The sequence below is a fragment of the Dermacentor andersoni genome, chromosome 8, assembly GCF_023375885.2.
Source record: "Dermacentor andersoni chromosome 8, qqDerAnde1_hic_scaffold, whole genome shotgun sequence".
Classification (NCBI taxonomy): Eukaryota; Metazoa; Arthropoda; class Arachnida; order Ixodida; family Ixodidae; genus Dermacentor; species Dermacentor andersoni.
Genome location: NC_092821.1, coordinates 78,257,789 through 78,275,056, shown reverse-complemented (window position 1 = coordinate 78,275,056; position 17,268 = coordinate 78,257,789).

Here is a 17,268-nt window from a genome sequence, read left to right as displayed (position 1 = left end):
TGCCTCGAAAGAACAATAGGGGCACTTTATAACATGCTTAGGTACATTTGAGTGGCGCTCTGCTCCGTTGTCCTCTCTTCTGTGTGGTTTTTTTTTTTTTTTTTTGAGCCCTAAAACAGGTACAATGCATCAATAGCAACATGCCCAACAAGAAGTTCTCTTAAGCTGTGAAATCAATGTGGAGCGATCAGTGTACTCGCGAGTCAGTACGCGGACCTGTGCGGACGTCCGGTACCGAAGTATGCCTGTCAATTATAGCGCCCAAAACAAGGCTACGGCTGAATGGAGGTGACCTCATTACTGCTCGTCTTCACTACTGCAGTCGGGATATGTGGCTCGAGATTAATAATTGCAAATTAGTACGAGCTTGCTAATTATATGATGTCGCACTACAATTTGTCGCGCAAGTGAGGTCCGGACCCCTAGAAGTAATGAGGCTGATACGAACTGATCACCGCTATCAGCTGCAGGACATCTTTAATGCGTCTGTTCGACAAGACAAATCACGCATATTATATATATATATATATATATATATATATATATATATATATATATATATATATATATAAAGATTTGTCCGCCTGTCACATTAGGCGTCCAAGGGCTTTCCGCAGCCATTCCGACGACGCTTCAATCATTTTACGAGGGCGTGTATTTTTGTTTCGTAATTCAATCATTAGCTGCAAAAATATCTCTTGAGGCTTTAGATGAGTTCAGATTGCCTCCGGAAGAAGCAAATTACGCAGCAGCAGGAGTGTTATTGCATGACCGTGATGGCTTCTTCCTCCAGCAGCCGCGTTGATTAGAATTTCCCAGGCCGTCAATCTATTATTACATAGCTCGTGCTATGCTTTCTTGATGGCTAATTGCTTGCAACGGTGGCAGTGTTCTTTCGCACAGAGAGAGCCGTTCGTTTATCAGATGCAATCTCTACTTCTTAAAGAAAAAAAAAGAAAAATTTTATACTGAATAATAAGGTTGCCCCTTACATCATATTAGGAAGAGCAGATTAGAAGATAGCTCTATGTATTATTCGAGGTGGTGCTATTGAGGAGCTACATGAAGGGTTTGGCTACTTGGTCATCCATATTAGTTCTTAGAAACCCGCTAGGTGGATAGAAATAATTAATAAATTTAATTGCTAATTTTTCCTTCAACTTCGAGGCTTTTCTTTCGAAGAACCGAATGGGTTTCACTTGTAGCAGTTTCTACGATTAGGTGGATGTCTGATTTTCTCTTTATTACTTGATCATGAAGTGCTTTTCTGTTCAATGAAAAAATGAAACTGACTCAAAGCAAGCTTTTGTGATAGCCCTTTTGATGTAAGTTTATTGTGTGCCATTGAGACTTGATTGGGGTTAACCAGACGCATTTCTGGTTAACATCCCTGCCTTCTCTCCTTATTTCCCCCTCCTCCTGCGCGATGCTGGGATTCTCAGCATGGTTGAAGTACTTCACAAAAGAGCAAATGGATGAATGTTGGGGTGGAATATGCGAATGACTTAACATGCGCGTACATTGTAAAAATGTTTACACCCTTAAGAGTGTTTTCTTGTCGCCCTAGTAAGACCCTCACCATTAGGGCGTTATAAAGATTTATAGAGGCTGGCAACGGAGCTCTAACTAGACGTGCGGTGACAAAAGACGTAGTTGAAAACTATGTAATCATTTTGACAGTGTAGGGCACACAAATATGTCCGACAAGAGAATTTCACAGGATATTCCTGTCGGATATTTCTGTGCGCCAAAGGCTGCCAGATTATATAGTTTTTAGCTACGTCTGTTGTCATAGCACGTCTACTTTGAGCTCCGTTGCCGGCCCCTACAAACTTTTGTAAGCCCCTAGTTGTAAGGGTGCTACCAGTGTGACGAGAAAACAGCCTTAAGAGGATGCTTTAGCTAGGGTGATCCTGTCTAAATGCATGTAAAATGATAATTGGTTTTTCTTGGCAGCCAATGCACCAAATTTGGCGAGGCTTGTTGCATTTAAAAGATAATCCTAAAGTATAGTGGCGGTTTGTTTGGAATTTTCGATTTAAGTCTTCACTTTTTTATTAAAGATTGGCCAAAATCTCACATTTTCAGAAAACGCAGCTAATAGTTTAGAACTCTGCAACTCGGCAGTAAAAAATGGTATCACAATCATGTTAAGTGGATCTGACAGTACATCTAAAGCGGACAACATTGATATGCTACACATGAATCTAAAAAAACGTAGTAATATGGAAATACACCTTTTGCAGAAAGCTTGTACACAACGTAACAGATTCACGTAAGATATAAGCTGATGTATTGAATCTGTCCGCTTTGAATGTTGTAATGGATGCGGTTTGCAGAACGGAGATATGTTTTTTATGCAGAGCTATTAATTTGTAAACTTCGTGCTATTTTTCTCGAACTTTCTAATTAAAAAAAAAAATCTTTTAAAGAAATTCAGACCCTAAATAGCAACTCGGCTTCCAACAGTCATTTGAATTGACCTTTCGCTCTCAACTACAAGAAATGTATTAACATTTTTTTCAGGGATTATCTCAGAAAAGCGTTTCTGCGTTTTACACGTATTTGAACAGGCCGCGTCGCAGTTGGGCCCGAGCTAAAGCTTCCTCTTAATGGATGGATGGATGGATGCAAAACTTTAATGAAGGTCCTGAGGTGCGCGACTCAGCGCGCTGCGGGCCGCTCCCACGTTGGGACAGTCAGGCCATGCCCGACCGCCGCATCGTGGGCCCTCTGGACAGCCCATAGTTGCGGCCCGGCATCGGGGCTCGTGATAGCGGAGAGCCACTTCTCCTCATTGATTTGTTCTGTGCCCCGTAACGAGGGGCAACGCCAGAGCATATGGTTTAGGCTAGCGATGTCATTGCAGTGCCTGCAATAATCAGTGGCATAGGTGTCGGGATAAAGCTTGTGAAATAAAGCTGGGCTGGGATACGAGTCTGTTTGCAATAATCTGAGGGTCAATGCCTGCGCTCTATTTAACTTCTTGTGTGGAAGGGGAAAGTCTCTCCTGCCGAGATAAAAGTGCTGCGCAATTTCATTGTATGTGGTCGGTTGATCTCTGTTCTCAACCACTGCGGGCCGGCGTTGGAGTTCTCCATGGCTTCACATTTATTGACTGGGCTTCCCATAGCTGAAAGACGAATTTATTAAAAGTGAAAAATGTGCAATAACAAGCCAAAAGAGGTTTCTGAAATGAAACAACGTCAGATGAAATGAAAGATTTAGTGTTCTTCACAATCTCGAGCAGAGCCTTACTGTAGGTAGGAATGACGACACTTTCATGGAAGCAACTGCAATGTCCAACCACCGGAAAAATGAATACGCGTGGCTGCGTGCTATCCCAAAAAAGTCGAAGTAACTGAAATTCAGCCAAAGGTCTACTGCATTGCAGCTGTAGCGCTGTAAACGTTACATACATGTATGGTGCGAACGAGAAACATTATTAAAGCGAAATCCGTAAATCGCTCTTCGGTAGAAAAACCTGACGACCGTTCGGTGTTGTAGCACCAAAATTCAAGCGCATGCGCTAGTAATCCATTATTTATTTATCAACAACACAGCTCGACTATCCATGTTTGTGTTGAACGGACACCCTTCTAAATAATCAATGCGGCCATGAAAGTGTCTGCGTGTGGTTCCCCGTATTGTTCATATTTGCTGAGCAATCTACACGTGTCTTACGTCCTTTTCAGAAGTATAAGTACGCTTGTGTGTTTGTCTAATTTGCTTTTCCGTGTCCATCTCATTCCGCCGGCGCTCGACGAGAGTAGAAGGGACTATATGTACAACCCAATGTAGCTTCTGTCGTTGATTAAAGTGGGTAAATAAAAAAAAAATTCCGTTCAGTCAGCCTGCGTATGTGTCTTAATGGTCTTAATAAACTTGTCACGGCCGTTCTAACGTGAATTTAACCGCACAGAAGCAGTGGCGATGTCTAGGCGGCCGAAAAAGAAAACCAGAGCAAAGAGAACAACCAAATAAACAAACAAGAGTAATAGGAAGTAACAACGGATACGAATGAGAATATCAAATTAATATAGGCAATGTCTTGGGAGCGCGGAGTATTACGCCTTCATCCTCTCCAGCGTGTGCTAAAGTGAGTGTCAACTTTTCTTTTCCATCTGCTACTTCCGTATACCAAAACAAATTCGGAAGAACCGATCTCACAATGAGTGCCGATGGTAAGGCCATTTGGATTGCTCTAATGTACGGACTCACCCGATTACCATTTCCAAAACTAGTTACGCATAAGGCACGTTTGCAACAGGGCTCCCATTTCTCGCGTCCCCCAGGGTACGCTGCGCCACCTGGAGCAGTCTGCGCGTAGCACGTGTGTGAATATATGTTCAGACAAGATTGCCTGTACATGCATCAGGTGGGTTCGATTGCGCCCAGCACATAAGAATGTTTGATGGGTTTTTGGTCAACGAAACGTGGCACATATAAAGAGTTCATTGAAGAGCAGCCTACATCCATTCACCCAAATTGGTGTCAACGAAGCTACTTGAAATACCGAAACTATACGGTAACCCATGGTGGCATCAAAAAGGTTCATTTCAGGGCGATACACAGCCATTGTCAGATGCTCAGGGACCCATGTTGGTCCAACGGTTGGTTTGGAACCCTGTTTCTTCAGCACAACATCCAACTGCTCTGCAAGCCTTCGGCAGTGTCCCATGTTGGTGGGAAAACGATCATGGACAGATACACAGTTAGCCGCCGGAATGTGCTAGAAGCAGCCAATGAATACTAATCGCATTAATAGAAATTGCGTATATAAGCTTTTCTTGATGAATGCGCGAAAATTGTTCATAGGGGAACCATATTGAGATTGCATTAATTTGCGTCTCTGATTTTCTTATAATGCTTTCTTTGATTTCGTATGTTCCTTGAATACAGGGTATCGCTACTATATCGGGCCGCAAGATTTCAAACATGTGCAATGACCACTTAGCTGGACAGAACCAAGGTGATGTTAGCCGACGCTTGCAGATACTCAGTTTAATTCTTTATGCATTCCGTCTAATTACATAATTAGTCTTAAACAATCAACTTGTCAAATAATATAGTTCGATAAAAAGCGTCGATGAGAAAATTGCAGAGAAACGTGAAAAACTCCCGAGATTTCTGTTGCGCAATACGAGCTACATAAAAGTTTTTTTTTTTTTTTCCGAGCGTGAAAGACGCCCGCGGAAACAAGCAAAATTGCTGCACCAGTGGCCGCTCGAGGCACTTCGCCTGCATACGCGGGCTCTTGCCCGACCGAGATTCTTTGAATGCGCGGTACGCGCACGATTTCCCCAACTCTGCAGGCATCTCAATGCAGCCGCGGAAGCAGGATTCAAGCTGGCAACATCGTGCACAGCAGCGGAACGCCAGCGCGACTGAACTAGCGCGGCGGGTTTGTATCTACGAAATAAAGGGTTTAAAACTCAGAGTGCCTGCATGCACGCGAATTTCTGACACGCGCACAGAACAACATCACGTCCTGCTTCAAAGCTAAAAGAAGAGAAGAAAGGAAAAGGACGCGTGACCATACAGTATGACAATATTCCTAGCAAGTGTTCAGGGAATGCCTCTTGGCCGCCTGTATAGTTGTTATGGCATTGCGTTGTGGTGTGGACGAGGTGGACGAGGTCGCGACTTTGGTTACGGCACGGCAGCCACATTAGATAGGAACGAAATGCAAAAAAGAACAAAAAATAAATGGTCGTACACTTAGATTTAGGTGCACGTTAATGAAACCAGGTGGTCAGAATTTATCCATAGTCCTCCTGCCCCTACCCCTGCGGCGTGCTTCGTAAGTATAGCGTGCTTTTGGCACGTAGATCCCCATAATTCAATTTAAGCGTCCACGTAATATCAGCTTTCTCTCTCTCTCTGTCTCTCTCTCTCTCTCTCTCTCTCTCTCTCTCAGTTTTGCTGTTCCTTTGTCACCCTTGCCCGGTGCCGAGTAAGCAACAAGATGCCGAGTCTGGTTACTTGGTTGACGTTCATGATGGACACATGTGGAAGCACACGGCACACAAACAAAGAGAACCGTGCACCTTCCTGCATTACTCCACCAACAGGTTCTATTGGGAACTTATCCTGATTCTTGTCGGCGTGGTGTTATAGACTGACCGAATTCTGCAAGGCAGTGCTCTGGATTGGAGACGTTGAACAGTGTTTGCTGTTCTCTCGCGGCAATCGTCATCATCGTTTCTCTCTCCTTCTCTTTGTGTTCCCATTCAATAATACTGTGTAGCAGGCCAGAATCTTGATTCAGGCCGACGTCTCAGTTTTTCTTTTATAAGAAATGTCTCCTTCTCTCTTTCGCCTCACCGCGTTGAGTGTCCGAAGAGCTGGTGTTGGAACAACTGGCACGAGTAAAATAGAAAAGATAAGTAACCACGCAAGGTCACCAAAGTTCGAATGGAACGTACTAATGTGTAATAAATGCAAAGCGAGTCTTCAATAACCGGGTAGCTTCCGATATTACGTGCGTGACAAATTGTGTACACGCTTATAATTACCTGTTCACAGGGCCGCGCTTTTTTTTCGACACGATGGATTCGATGCTAAGGGTAGACTAATATGTAAGTAGGTGATAGTCAAGGCGATGCAAAGATTAATAGGAAAGCGCATCTGCACGATTTCAAGGGACGTCTATCGCAACTCTACGTGCAAACTGAACTAAGCCAGCTCTAAGGTTAGTCCCGACAGCCGCCGTTCGTAATAACTTTCCGTGGTACAAGACAAAGCCACACAGACTGCTAAAAAAATATGGAAATTGTAGGCGAGCACAGTATGCCGAGTTTACTACGAACCACGGGAGAGCCATGACACACGCACAGGGTGACCAACCGCGTCATAAAGAAACCGACATATAATAGCAAACCGCCGTCGGCACTAACCTGCACATTAAACGAAGCAGTTTGCATAATCTTTTGATGGGCGTGGCTTAAAGACGGTTAGGTTAACGCTCGCGAACGCAAGCATATAACATGCCCCGACGTACCTGACATAAGCCTGTCAAAGGAAAGTAGAAAAATACAGCAATGCCCGCAAGTGTGCTTCTCCACACACCTCGTCTGACCTATCTGACGTACCGCACCTTGGGCTGGAAACGTAATGACGCGGTCTTCGCGCGGGCTGGCAACATAAACCGTGCCGCCCTCAGGTTTACTCACCGTCCGTGCTTTCAAAACGCATGCCTCAGTTTTAACAGCGCCGCTAACGGCAACGCGGCCATGTCGATTAGGGGAGGTTAGATGTGTTAAAAAGTCTGCTTACAGAACTTGCCATATAGTGTATTCCCGAGTCCGAGTGCGTCTTTTGAGCCCTGCTGGTTCCTGCGTGTCCCAGTGATGGCGTTATTGAGCTGTCTGGTCGGGCGTAGCTTTGAATTCAAGTGAGTTTAAAGGAAGCGACCGCATAACTCTTTATTTATTTGGGATAAAAGATAACGACTGCGCAGCCATCACGCCAATTCACACTGACGTGGTGGATGTGGGCACCGACATGTCCAAAAATGCTGTTTCTAGGGATACAGAGACACCACGTACATTAAATTGCATAATTGAGTAGGTTGATGCAGCGCACATAAGTCATAGAAACACGCTAACGTAGAGAAGATGCATAGTTATAGGAAAACGCTATTACCATACAGGCGTTCGGCGCCTGCATATCGATTGGGTAAGCCATTCTGCATTTATGGGAATAATAATTTAATAGATAAAATGTATAGGATTTGTACAGAGGGCAATGAGGAGAACCGCAATGGACGGTCACGATTAGTGTTGATCACCCGATATTTTTTTATTTTTCTGTGATAAAATCAGTTCTTGAGAAATCCCCTGTGAGGTCGTTATTTATTGCCCGGGAAAAACGGACGGTAAACACTCTTGAGTAGCACGCAGGCAGAAAATCGTAGCCTTTAACCGGAGTGATGGCTCGGAAAAGGGGTTGGTCTTGGGTTCGATGCCCACATGCTCCCACCGTTCAGTGAACTACTGCAACGACCACGTTGACCATATATCTCCCGGTATAGAAGCATCGGCAGCAAGAATTGTTTTTGGATAGCAGATTTTGCTCACTGTTCCGCCATCTGTGATACCAATGACGCAGAATCAACAGTTTTACAGTGCGTAGTGGTTGTATACGACGTCACAAGGTGGCGTTACGAGCCACCAACGGCTAAACCAATGACGTCCGTGGTGTTCGCGTATTCTGCAGACTATCACACGTTTACTGACGCGATAAAATTATCTAATTTTAATCTCCGAAATGTATGGACCAGACAGAGGAACGGATTGCAGGCAGTGAACGGACTCGATGCAAAAGACGATTTCCAGCCACAGTGGCAGTATTTCATTGACGTGGTCACAAAAATATCAAGCGTAGGATGGCGTCCGTCGGACGCTCAGGATCGCTGTTATCAGCACCGGAAAAATACTCAGAACGAACCTGATGGTTGCCGCATTTGCGCCCTTATAAGTGCAAGACTTAAGCGGCTAATAATAATAAAGAACATGACACAGCACCGAAGGAAAGTAACTATATACGTACTTGCTGCGTGCTGTTTTCAAGCCTTCAAAAATCACACAGAGAAATAGAAGTGCCAATTATAGAAGGATATAATTAACACGCACACTGTCCTCACACATAGCACAGCACACACACATCGTCCGTTAGAGTCCATCACCCTGGCGTGGTACGTGATATCACTGTCACAGTCGCTTGTCCAATACCGTCTCTTTCAAAAACCGAAGTAGTCCCTTCGTCGCCTTTACCTGTGATGTCTTCTGTCAGCGGCATGTGAAAATCGTGTCGAGGGACAATGGTCTAGTGTCAAGGTGCGCTAGAACACATGCCAGGGACTGTCGCTGAACATTATATTCAGGACAGTCGCACAGAATGTGTTCCAGCGTCTCCTCGCTGGAACACATTCGGTTTTTTTCAGTTAAGCTAAACTGGTTAACCTCCCTGCCTTTCCTTCTCGACTTTTTCCTTCCTTCCTTCCTTCTGTGTCCTCACACAACCAACCGGAATGCACGAAAAAAAGAAACTGTGAATGGGTATGCAAGTAGGTATGCAAGCCCGTACAAAACGTCGAAAGCACAGCGCACCCTGCAAACAACGCAGATCGCTTTGAATATGTGGCCCGCACGGGCGCGCAATTTAGCCATGTCGCAGCCCGCTTTCCAGACACACGAGCGCCTGCAACGGGACCCTACGGCGTTCGCCAAAGGTGTCTACTACGGCGTCCACGATTCGCGTGGCTGTCAGCGTACTAGACGCCGCGCTTGTGTACACTGTGTATGGAGCGGCGGGAGAGGAGGACATCGAGGCACTGTAGTAGCCGCCGCAGAAGAATGCCACTCCTCCTTTGCCTCACCGCCTGCCTCTCCCGCCACAGGAGAGGGCACACATCCGGGCCGCGTTCCTAGATAGCGAACGCGAGATTGAACTGCGTTCGTCGGCTCACCCTCCCACCTTATGACTCGTACGGAGCCTCACGGCGACGGCGACGGCAAGAATGTGCCCGGAGTGTCCACATAATTGCTATGGCAATAATAAAGCATTGCACACCCCCCTCAGCAGTTGTAGTTGTCCTTTTCAACAGTTTCGCTGGGCATCCATTCTCGCGGGGTCGGGATGGCGAGTCAATAACATCACTATTATTAAAACGAGTCTCTGTGTGTCTCAATAATTCGTCTGTGATGGCCGAAAACGCACTGCAGAAAAGCCAACTTACACAGTTGCGTAGAATACTACAGTTTACATTCGCAGTAGCGCGCTAGCGTCGACTGGCCTGATAACGGCGAGAAGCGACGAGCTCATCAAAAATATCGCATGCACAGAAAGTTCACTGGATGCGCAAGTTGGGTCTGGTAGGCATGACACAACCCCCTGTGGCGATTAACTGAGCTTCTCTGCTTATTGGAGACAGCAAGTGCGCGTGAACACGGGCTCGTCTTAGGAACTGGAAAAGGAAAATCAAAACTCCTTTCTTAAACAAAGATGGTTGAACGCCACACTACCCAGACCAGCTGTATTTATCTGCATTGCATTGCACGCGTCACGCAATGCATTCCTGGCCATCACCATGGGTAGGCCGCGTATGCAGCGCACGGCAGAAGAGGATGCCGTGCGTGAACGCAAGCGCGAGGGCTACCGTGCCTGTGAGGCCGGTCCCCTGTATTGGGAACGGCATGCAGAAACCACGTGGAAGGCGCTTGTGCAGTCGCGATGCCTTCTGGTCTTGTGATCGTAAGCGTGTACATCAGACCGAAGACGTCTGGTTGTGACGCGGAAGCGTTCCTGACAGAAACGATGAAGACCTTAAAGCCACCTACCACGCCGATCTTGGTGTGCGGTGACTTTAACATCGATGTGGCGAAAGAGCATGGCAGATGGATCGAAAGTTTCATGCTGAAAGTTTCTTTCACCGAGTCAAAGATACTCGGACCGTGGCCACACCCGTCACTGGCTCGAAAAGCGATTCGTGCACTAGTGCGGTACTTGAAGTGCACGGGCTTAACAGACCGTTTATAGTGTCCTTGTGTATGGTGTCGCTCCCACACGTACTCAGTGCTTCCTCTCTCCCTTTCTTCTTCTTTCTATTCCCCTTTCCCCCGCTCCCAGTGTAGGGTAGCAAACCGGATGCTGTTCTGGTTGACCTCCCTGCCTTTCCTACCCTTCTTTTCTCTCTCTCTCTCTCTTCATGCTAGATCGCTACTCGTTGAAACGGAAGACGCTACAGAGACCCACGACGCAACACCCATTCCTGCACTGATCTCACGTTTGCAAGCAGGCTAAATCACGTTTCGATGGCATAGACTGACCGTCTACCATAACGATCACAAGGCAATACTGCGCAAGTGTTGAGTCATCTTTGAAAGTGTGAGTGTGTGCATGTAATGAACGGCTACATGACCTAAAATGAAGGCTATGTAACTTAACTAAATGTGTTTTCCTTCAACTTCAACGTTAAAAAAAAAAAATGGCTGAGGCCTACTCAGATGCGAAGCATATCGGTGGCTAAAGTTGGTAAGGCATGGTTGTTCTTGGTTATACTTGGTCTTTCTCGGCTAATCTTGGTAAGGCACGTTGCTTGGCCAGACGTTCTTCGCGCTCTTCATCAGTCTCTGTAGCACGCCGCAACCTTCGCTTCTCATTCCAACGAGCAGCTCTGTCTCCAGGAGGCATCTCACCTCGTGAGTGTCTAGCAGAGGCAAGCGCAGCTGCTTATATACCGCCGCGACGCCGCGAGCGACGGCGCGAGTTGGAGCCCCATTTCTCCTCTTTCGTGACGTCACGGTGTCACGTGGTCAGCCTTGAAGGCGACGCCGCGAGCGACGGCGCGAGTTGGAGCCCCGTTTCTCCTCTGTCGTGACGTCACGGTGTCACGTGGTCAGCCTTGAAGGCGACGCCGCGAGCGACGGCGCGAGTTGGAGCCCCGTTTCTCCTCTGTCGTGACGTCATGGTGTCACGTGGTATGGCATGGGGTCCAAAGTCATTGAAGGCGACACCGCCGCGCCTGAGGAGCTGGGTTGAGCTCTAGTAATATGCTTCGCATAAAAAAAGTTTGGAAGATGCTTAAGCTTCGTCTTTAAGTGTGCAACGCGATAGCGTTCAAAGAGCCTTACTGCTTTTCATGCTTTCCGGCCAGTGCAACTTACGTAACTGTTACGTTCACCGGGAAACGCTGGCTGCAAACGCTATGCACGAAGGCGAGCTTTCTGGTACGAGCGCGGCCTCTTGCGTAGGTACATCTCCTGCTATTGTTTCACACTTCCAATATTTCAGTCTGAGATGAGCTAACATAAAGGACATGCGCTGTCAGGGTTTTTTCTCCATTACACTTGTGTGTGGGCTGCCGTTCTCAAAATTCTGAGGGACAGCTTGTAAAGAGTAAAAGACAAGGTGTGAGCAACTTTGGTGATAGAGAAGTGGTTGGGTATGCGTGGTTCAGCATTGATTCGAAATTCGCTGGACGCCGAATGCGAGACACAGGATTTCCTGCGACAGGGGTTTCTTAACGCTAACGCGCTAATGCAATCATAAACAAGCAATCAAATCACATATGCGTAGCATCGGGTCGCTCAGCATTTCTTGGGTTCGTTGCGTGGACGTTGACTTCAGATGTTGACTATGAGTTTGCATTGGGGGAAACCTTAGCGTTCAATGATATTTAAAGAATCGGCCTTGATGATGATGATTATTATGATTAGTAGTAGTAGTAGTAGTAGTAGTATAGCTTCGCCCTTAAATGTTTTCCCCACTACTAAACACGTTGCATTAAGAATTTGCGCTATTTTCTGTTCGTAGACAATAAAAAAAACATACTCTAATAACTTTCCTTAAGCTGCACACAATCCAAATTCTTCCACTTCAATACGCGTATGTGGTCTCGAATGCAACGTCGAAATCCAATGATGACGTCAAATAACCAGCCTCAAAAGCGTCTCTGAGCTCACACCATCAGCGCTTTAGCTTTAAAAGCGGCACATAATATTATTCTAGCACTGTTAACGCTATCGCCTTTGTCATCAATTTATCACTGGAATGATCGCCTGTTTGTGTTCAGGATCCTTCTTCGTACACGCACTTGCCTCGAATTCCCCAACGCCAAACCACATGTACGCTCGCAGGCGCGTCTACGCCTGCTCCAATGGTGTGGCTCAGATCTTACGACAGATCGTACGCTTCGAAGCATACGAGCTATCCCACACCATATACTTGTCCAATCTACCCTGCATTACGGCCAGCATGTCGATATCTGTAAGTTCCAGACAAAATTTGGGCACTCGGGCTACCTCGCGCATTCACGCGTCTGGCTACGCCGCTGCGGCGTGGTACCATCAACACTTCCTGAGGCATATCTACACCAGGACAGAATGTGCTTTTTCTCAGATATAACGATTCTAATACAGAAAAAGAATTGTTTATCAATATTTCTGCGTTGTCAAACACTCTCAGAAACAAAGTGCGAAAAGAGAAAGAGAATTTTTAATCACAAACAATTGGCAAGTGGGAGCGCGCTGGCGCGCGTCTCTTGTAGATGCAGACCGCCATTCCTGGCAAGGCGCGTCAAACTCGAGGCGTGCAGGCGCGAGCTTGCCCGCGCCGGCAAGCGTACGTGTGGTCTAGCTTCAGTTGTAGCGTGTATCTATTACGCGTGAGATCGCCAGAGAGCCAAGGCCTTTTCACGTTCCCGCCTGCCATAGGCGACACCCAACTGCGCATATAGAATACGATGTCTTTTATCATATTTATTTAGAGGATCTTGATATGTTTCAAGAGTCGCAGTCAATATTTTATTATGAGCTCCGCATTCTTGTATATCAGTAGCATTGAAGCATTGTTCAAGTCTTTCTATCCTTCTTTTTTATTGTTAACTTACCTTCTGTTTTGTTCAATGTAAACTTTTTTTACATCCGCGTTTTTTTTAATAATTAATCTGTATTTTGTTCTTCCTCGTATTATAGAAAATTGTGCTCTCATTTTGGTAATCTTTTCTGGCGTTTTATCTAATAGTTACATTATCTTGTAGTTTTATTTATTACTAAATGTTTATTATTGTATCCGGCCGGTTTCCTTCCCGCTTCTCACGTGAGTAGCCGTAAAGAGAATGGCAAGCTCTGTCACCGTCATTTCGCTTGACATCACAAACTTTAGCGTTATTACTCAATTAGGATCATATCGGCGTTTTTCTGCGTAGTAGACAGATTCCAGCCAGTAGTTTTAAAACATTCCTTGTGGCACTGTGTGTTATCAGCATAACCCATTTTTTTTTATTTGCACGTGAAGTGCTCACTACGACTACTAGAATGATATCCGGCCGCAAGGTTAATCAGCAGGCTGGTGGGGTGACTTCCGCGATGTGTACTTCCATGAATTTGCATATGATATGTATTTTTAATAGATTTTTTCGCTCTCCTCTGCTTCCACCGTGTCTTGCATCGGCGCGCTCAAAAACCCACACGACCTCTAAATGCATCGCCGGGTCGTTGTTCGGTCAGGGAGTGTCACGTGACGTCGCTTTTGCCACTACGTCATGCGTGACCGGCTCACGTATCGCGTCATTCGCGGGCACTTCTCTAAACATGGTTCATTCATGCACAATTTATTATTATTTTGTGCGCGCCACCATTTTCGTACGCTGTGCTTTACAGTCGCCTATTAGAGGGCATTCTCATGTGTATCGCCACTTTGCTAGAGCATATAGCCACGTCTCGCGTTCGGTACGGCGTCTGCCGTGCGATAATATAGTCTTTGGCCAGAAGGATAACGCGCGAATGGATGTCTATTCATTGAGAGGGAAGCGATGAAATAAGCAATTACACCTCCCAATAACGTTACCGTGACCTAGAAACCTCAGAAGCAGTTCGGTCCAATTGGACGACGAAATAGTGGATGAACATTTGTTCAGTGACATGCAGGATGGGTCATGTGCTAAATAGTTCACGCTGGCCATACGACGTGTGTCTGAGGCATCTCCGGCGCTGTGCGGAACTAGAGAGAGATCAGGATAAAAACATTGGTTGATGAGAGCGACGTTATGCACGTACACAAGTACAAAAATGCAGCGACCGCTTCCAGCGGCTTCATTAAAGGTCGTGCCAGCGCCGTAATAAAGTCATTATGATTAAAACGCAGGCTACATTAATCACCGGCCCGCACAGACGAGTAGCTCGAGGCCTGTTTTTGTAGCAGACGACGGCGAAATACTAGCTTCGAGGAGCGATTACGAAAGAAAGGAGTACAGGAACGAGGATAAAGTGCGCATTAGACGACGCCGCTAAATCTGACGGCGCGGAATGCCCATATATACCGTAATGTTTACGTACACACATTTTTAGCTCGAGCGCGGTGCGCGAAGCTTGAAGACGAGTATGTGAGGGTGTGTGAGGGCGCATAATTGCTGAATGCAAGACGCTAGCTTTAAGATGGCGCACCCCGGCCTCCCCCTGGGAAGAACGTGCTCGGCAACGTAATGTGAGGAGAGAAAACAATTCTTAGTTCAAATACATGAAAGTAAATGTAGAACACAATTGAAGGCAAAGGTCAGAGACCGAGCCTCTGAAAAAGAAAAAAAATACAAGTAAGAACGCTTTTTTTAAAAGTTTAAGTCATTATCATAGAGACAAGCAAATAACACTAGCAAGCGATGTTTCATAAAGGGGAGGTCATCAATGTGGGGGCAAGTATAAACATACTTCGCATGCAAATAAATTCCGAAAGCATAGTCGCAGCACAGGAAGGCCTCCATCCCCGACTTCCTTGTAGATTCATATACGGACTCATCTGTTATGTCACAAAGTGCTTCAGCGGTAGTATATACAAGGAATACTATGTTCAATTAACTGCTCCTGGTTGTCGCCATAAAAGCGCCTTATCTTAATGGCTTCTTCCCAACGCCAAACACTGAAATGTTGAGTTCACTTGGCAAGCAGTCTGTAAATCGAGGGGGTTAAATAAAGATACAGCGTAGAGCGCTGCAGTAGCCTTTAGCCACAAATTTGCCTCGTCCTTACGGTTCTTACTTTCGCAGAAAAATTTCGCCACAGAGCGGAGCAGTTTCTCGGACCTCCCTTTAGGCTGTAGAACATGGAGAGTCTATAGACTTCACAGAATGATTGCCATGCATTGTGGTCTACAAAGTAAACATTCGTGCACTGTTGTGAAAGCTAAATGAGCTCGTGCTCTCAAGGAAAAAATCCTGGTCGAACGAACCGTCGCTCTTGTGCAATGAAAGAAGGTGATAACATCAGCATTGATTATCGGCATCTACTAGCCTGTTGACTCCTTTTGTATGTTCGTAGTTAGGTAAGCTCGAAACTTTTTCTAACCCAGTAGCAACGATCCAGCGCTCAAGGTGCTTTAATAAATGACGAAATGTTAGGCTTAACGAGTCCTTCGGACTTGCAAATGCCTGACAAGGGCTCCAAATACACATTTGCTTTGTACATACGAGCACATTGCCTTAAACTGATTGCATTTGATGATCATATTGCCTTCAATGATTGCATTTGATGATCATGATTGGACGACGACGAAGTGTCCTGTGTGGAACGCTGCCATTTTGTCTCTGAGAATTTGAAGCTACTTTGTGGGAGACGCCACTCCCTTAACTACGGCGATGGACGTGGAGTCGCCTGGAGAGGTTCCTGGTCCTTGTACGTCAACAGCGACCGCACCGAGAAAGCGGTCTAGTCGCCCGAGTGACACCTACAGCGAGGACACTGTGATCTACTCAGGAACCAGTGATGAAACCTCGGATGACAGCGACTTCGTGCCCGTAGCGAAGCACAAAGCAAAGAGAAGACTCGTCAGGACGTCTCCTTCCTCAAGTAAGGCAACTGTGATCCCGACGCGAAAGCCATCAGACCTCACCATTTTATATATGCCTGTGGCTGCTAGCGACAATCTAAACCGGATCAACCGCCAAGCCACATCTGTATCGCTCGAGGCACTTGTTCCGGGTCAGATCAAAGATATAAGGATCAACGGCCGTAAGAACATCCTCGCTATAGATGTCACAAACCGCAGCGCGCTAGACATTCTGAGCAACGTTAAGGTGCTGGATAGCATCAACGTACGCTGCTATAAACAAGACCATCACGACTCTACGGCCGGCGTTGTGTATGACGTAGATAATTCCATAAGCGATGCTGACCTGCATATACTCATCAAGCCGGCGACAGAGGGAATTGCCATATTGCTAGCCCATCGCCTGGGAAACTCGCAGTGTGTCAAGTTAACTTTCAAAGGAGACAGCCTACCGTCCCACGTCAAGGTCGGTCACTTCCGACACGTTGTACGGCCTTTTGTGCCAAAGCCGCTTCAGTGCAGGAAATGCCAAAGGATAGGGCACGTTAGAGCGGTTTGCACAAACGCTGCCGTGTGCTCACGGTGCTCTGGGTCGCACAGCTCCGACGCCTGTCGTGCAGAAAACCAAAAGTGCGCCAATTGTCAGGGCTCTCACGATACAACTTCGAAGAATTGCCCACATGTGAAAAATGAGGCGAAGGTCTTGAGGCAAATGGTCAGGGATGGTTCCTCGCACAGGGAGGCTGCCGCTAAGGTGCGACGTCGACGCTCACGTCGTCGGAGATCTAGGAAACCCACTGCTATTGCTAAGGATGCACCGCGTCCACTGACAGTCCAGAAACTTATGCATACAACTAGCAATAGCAGCAATGAGATTCCTCAGCAGAAAGTCCCCAATATCATTGCCTCAAGCGAGGAGTGGCCGCCATTGCCACGGCTAGATCC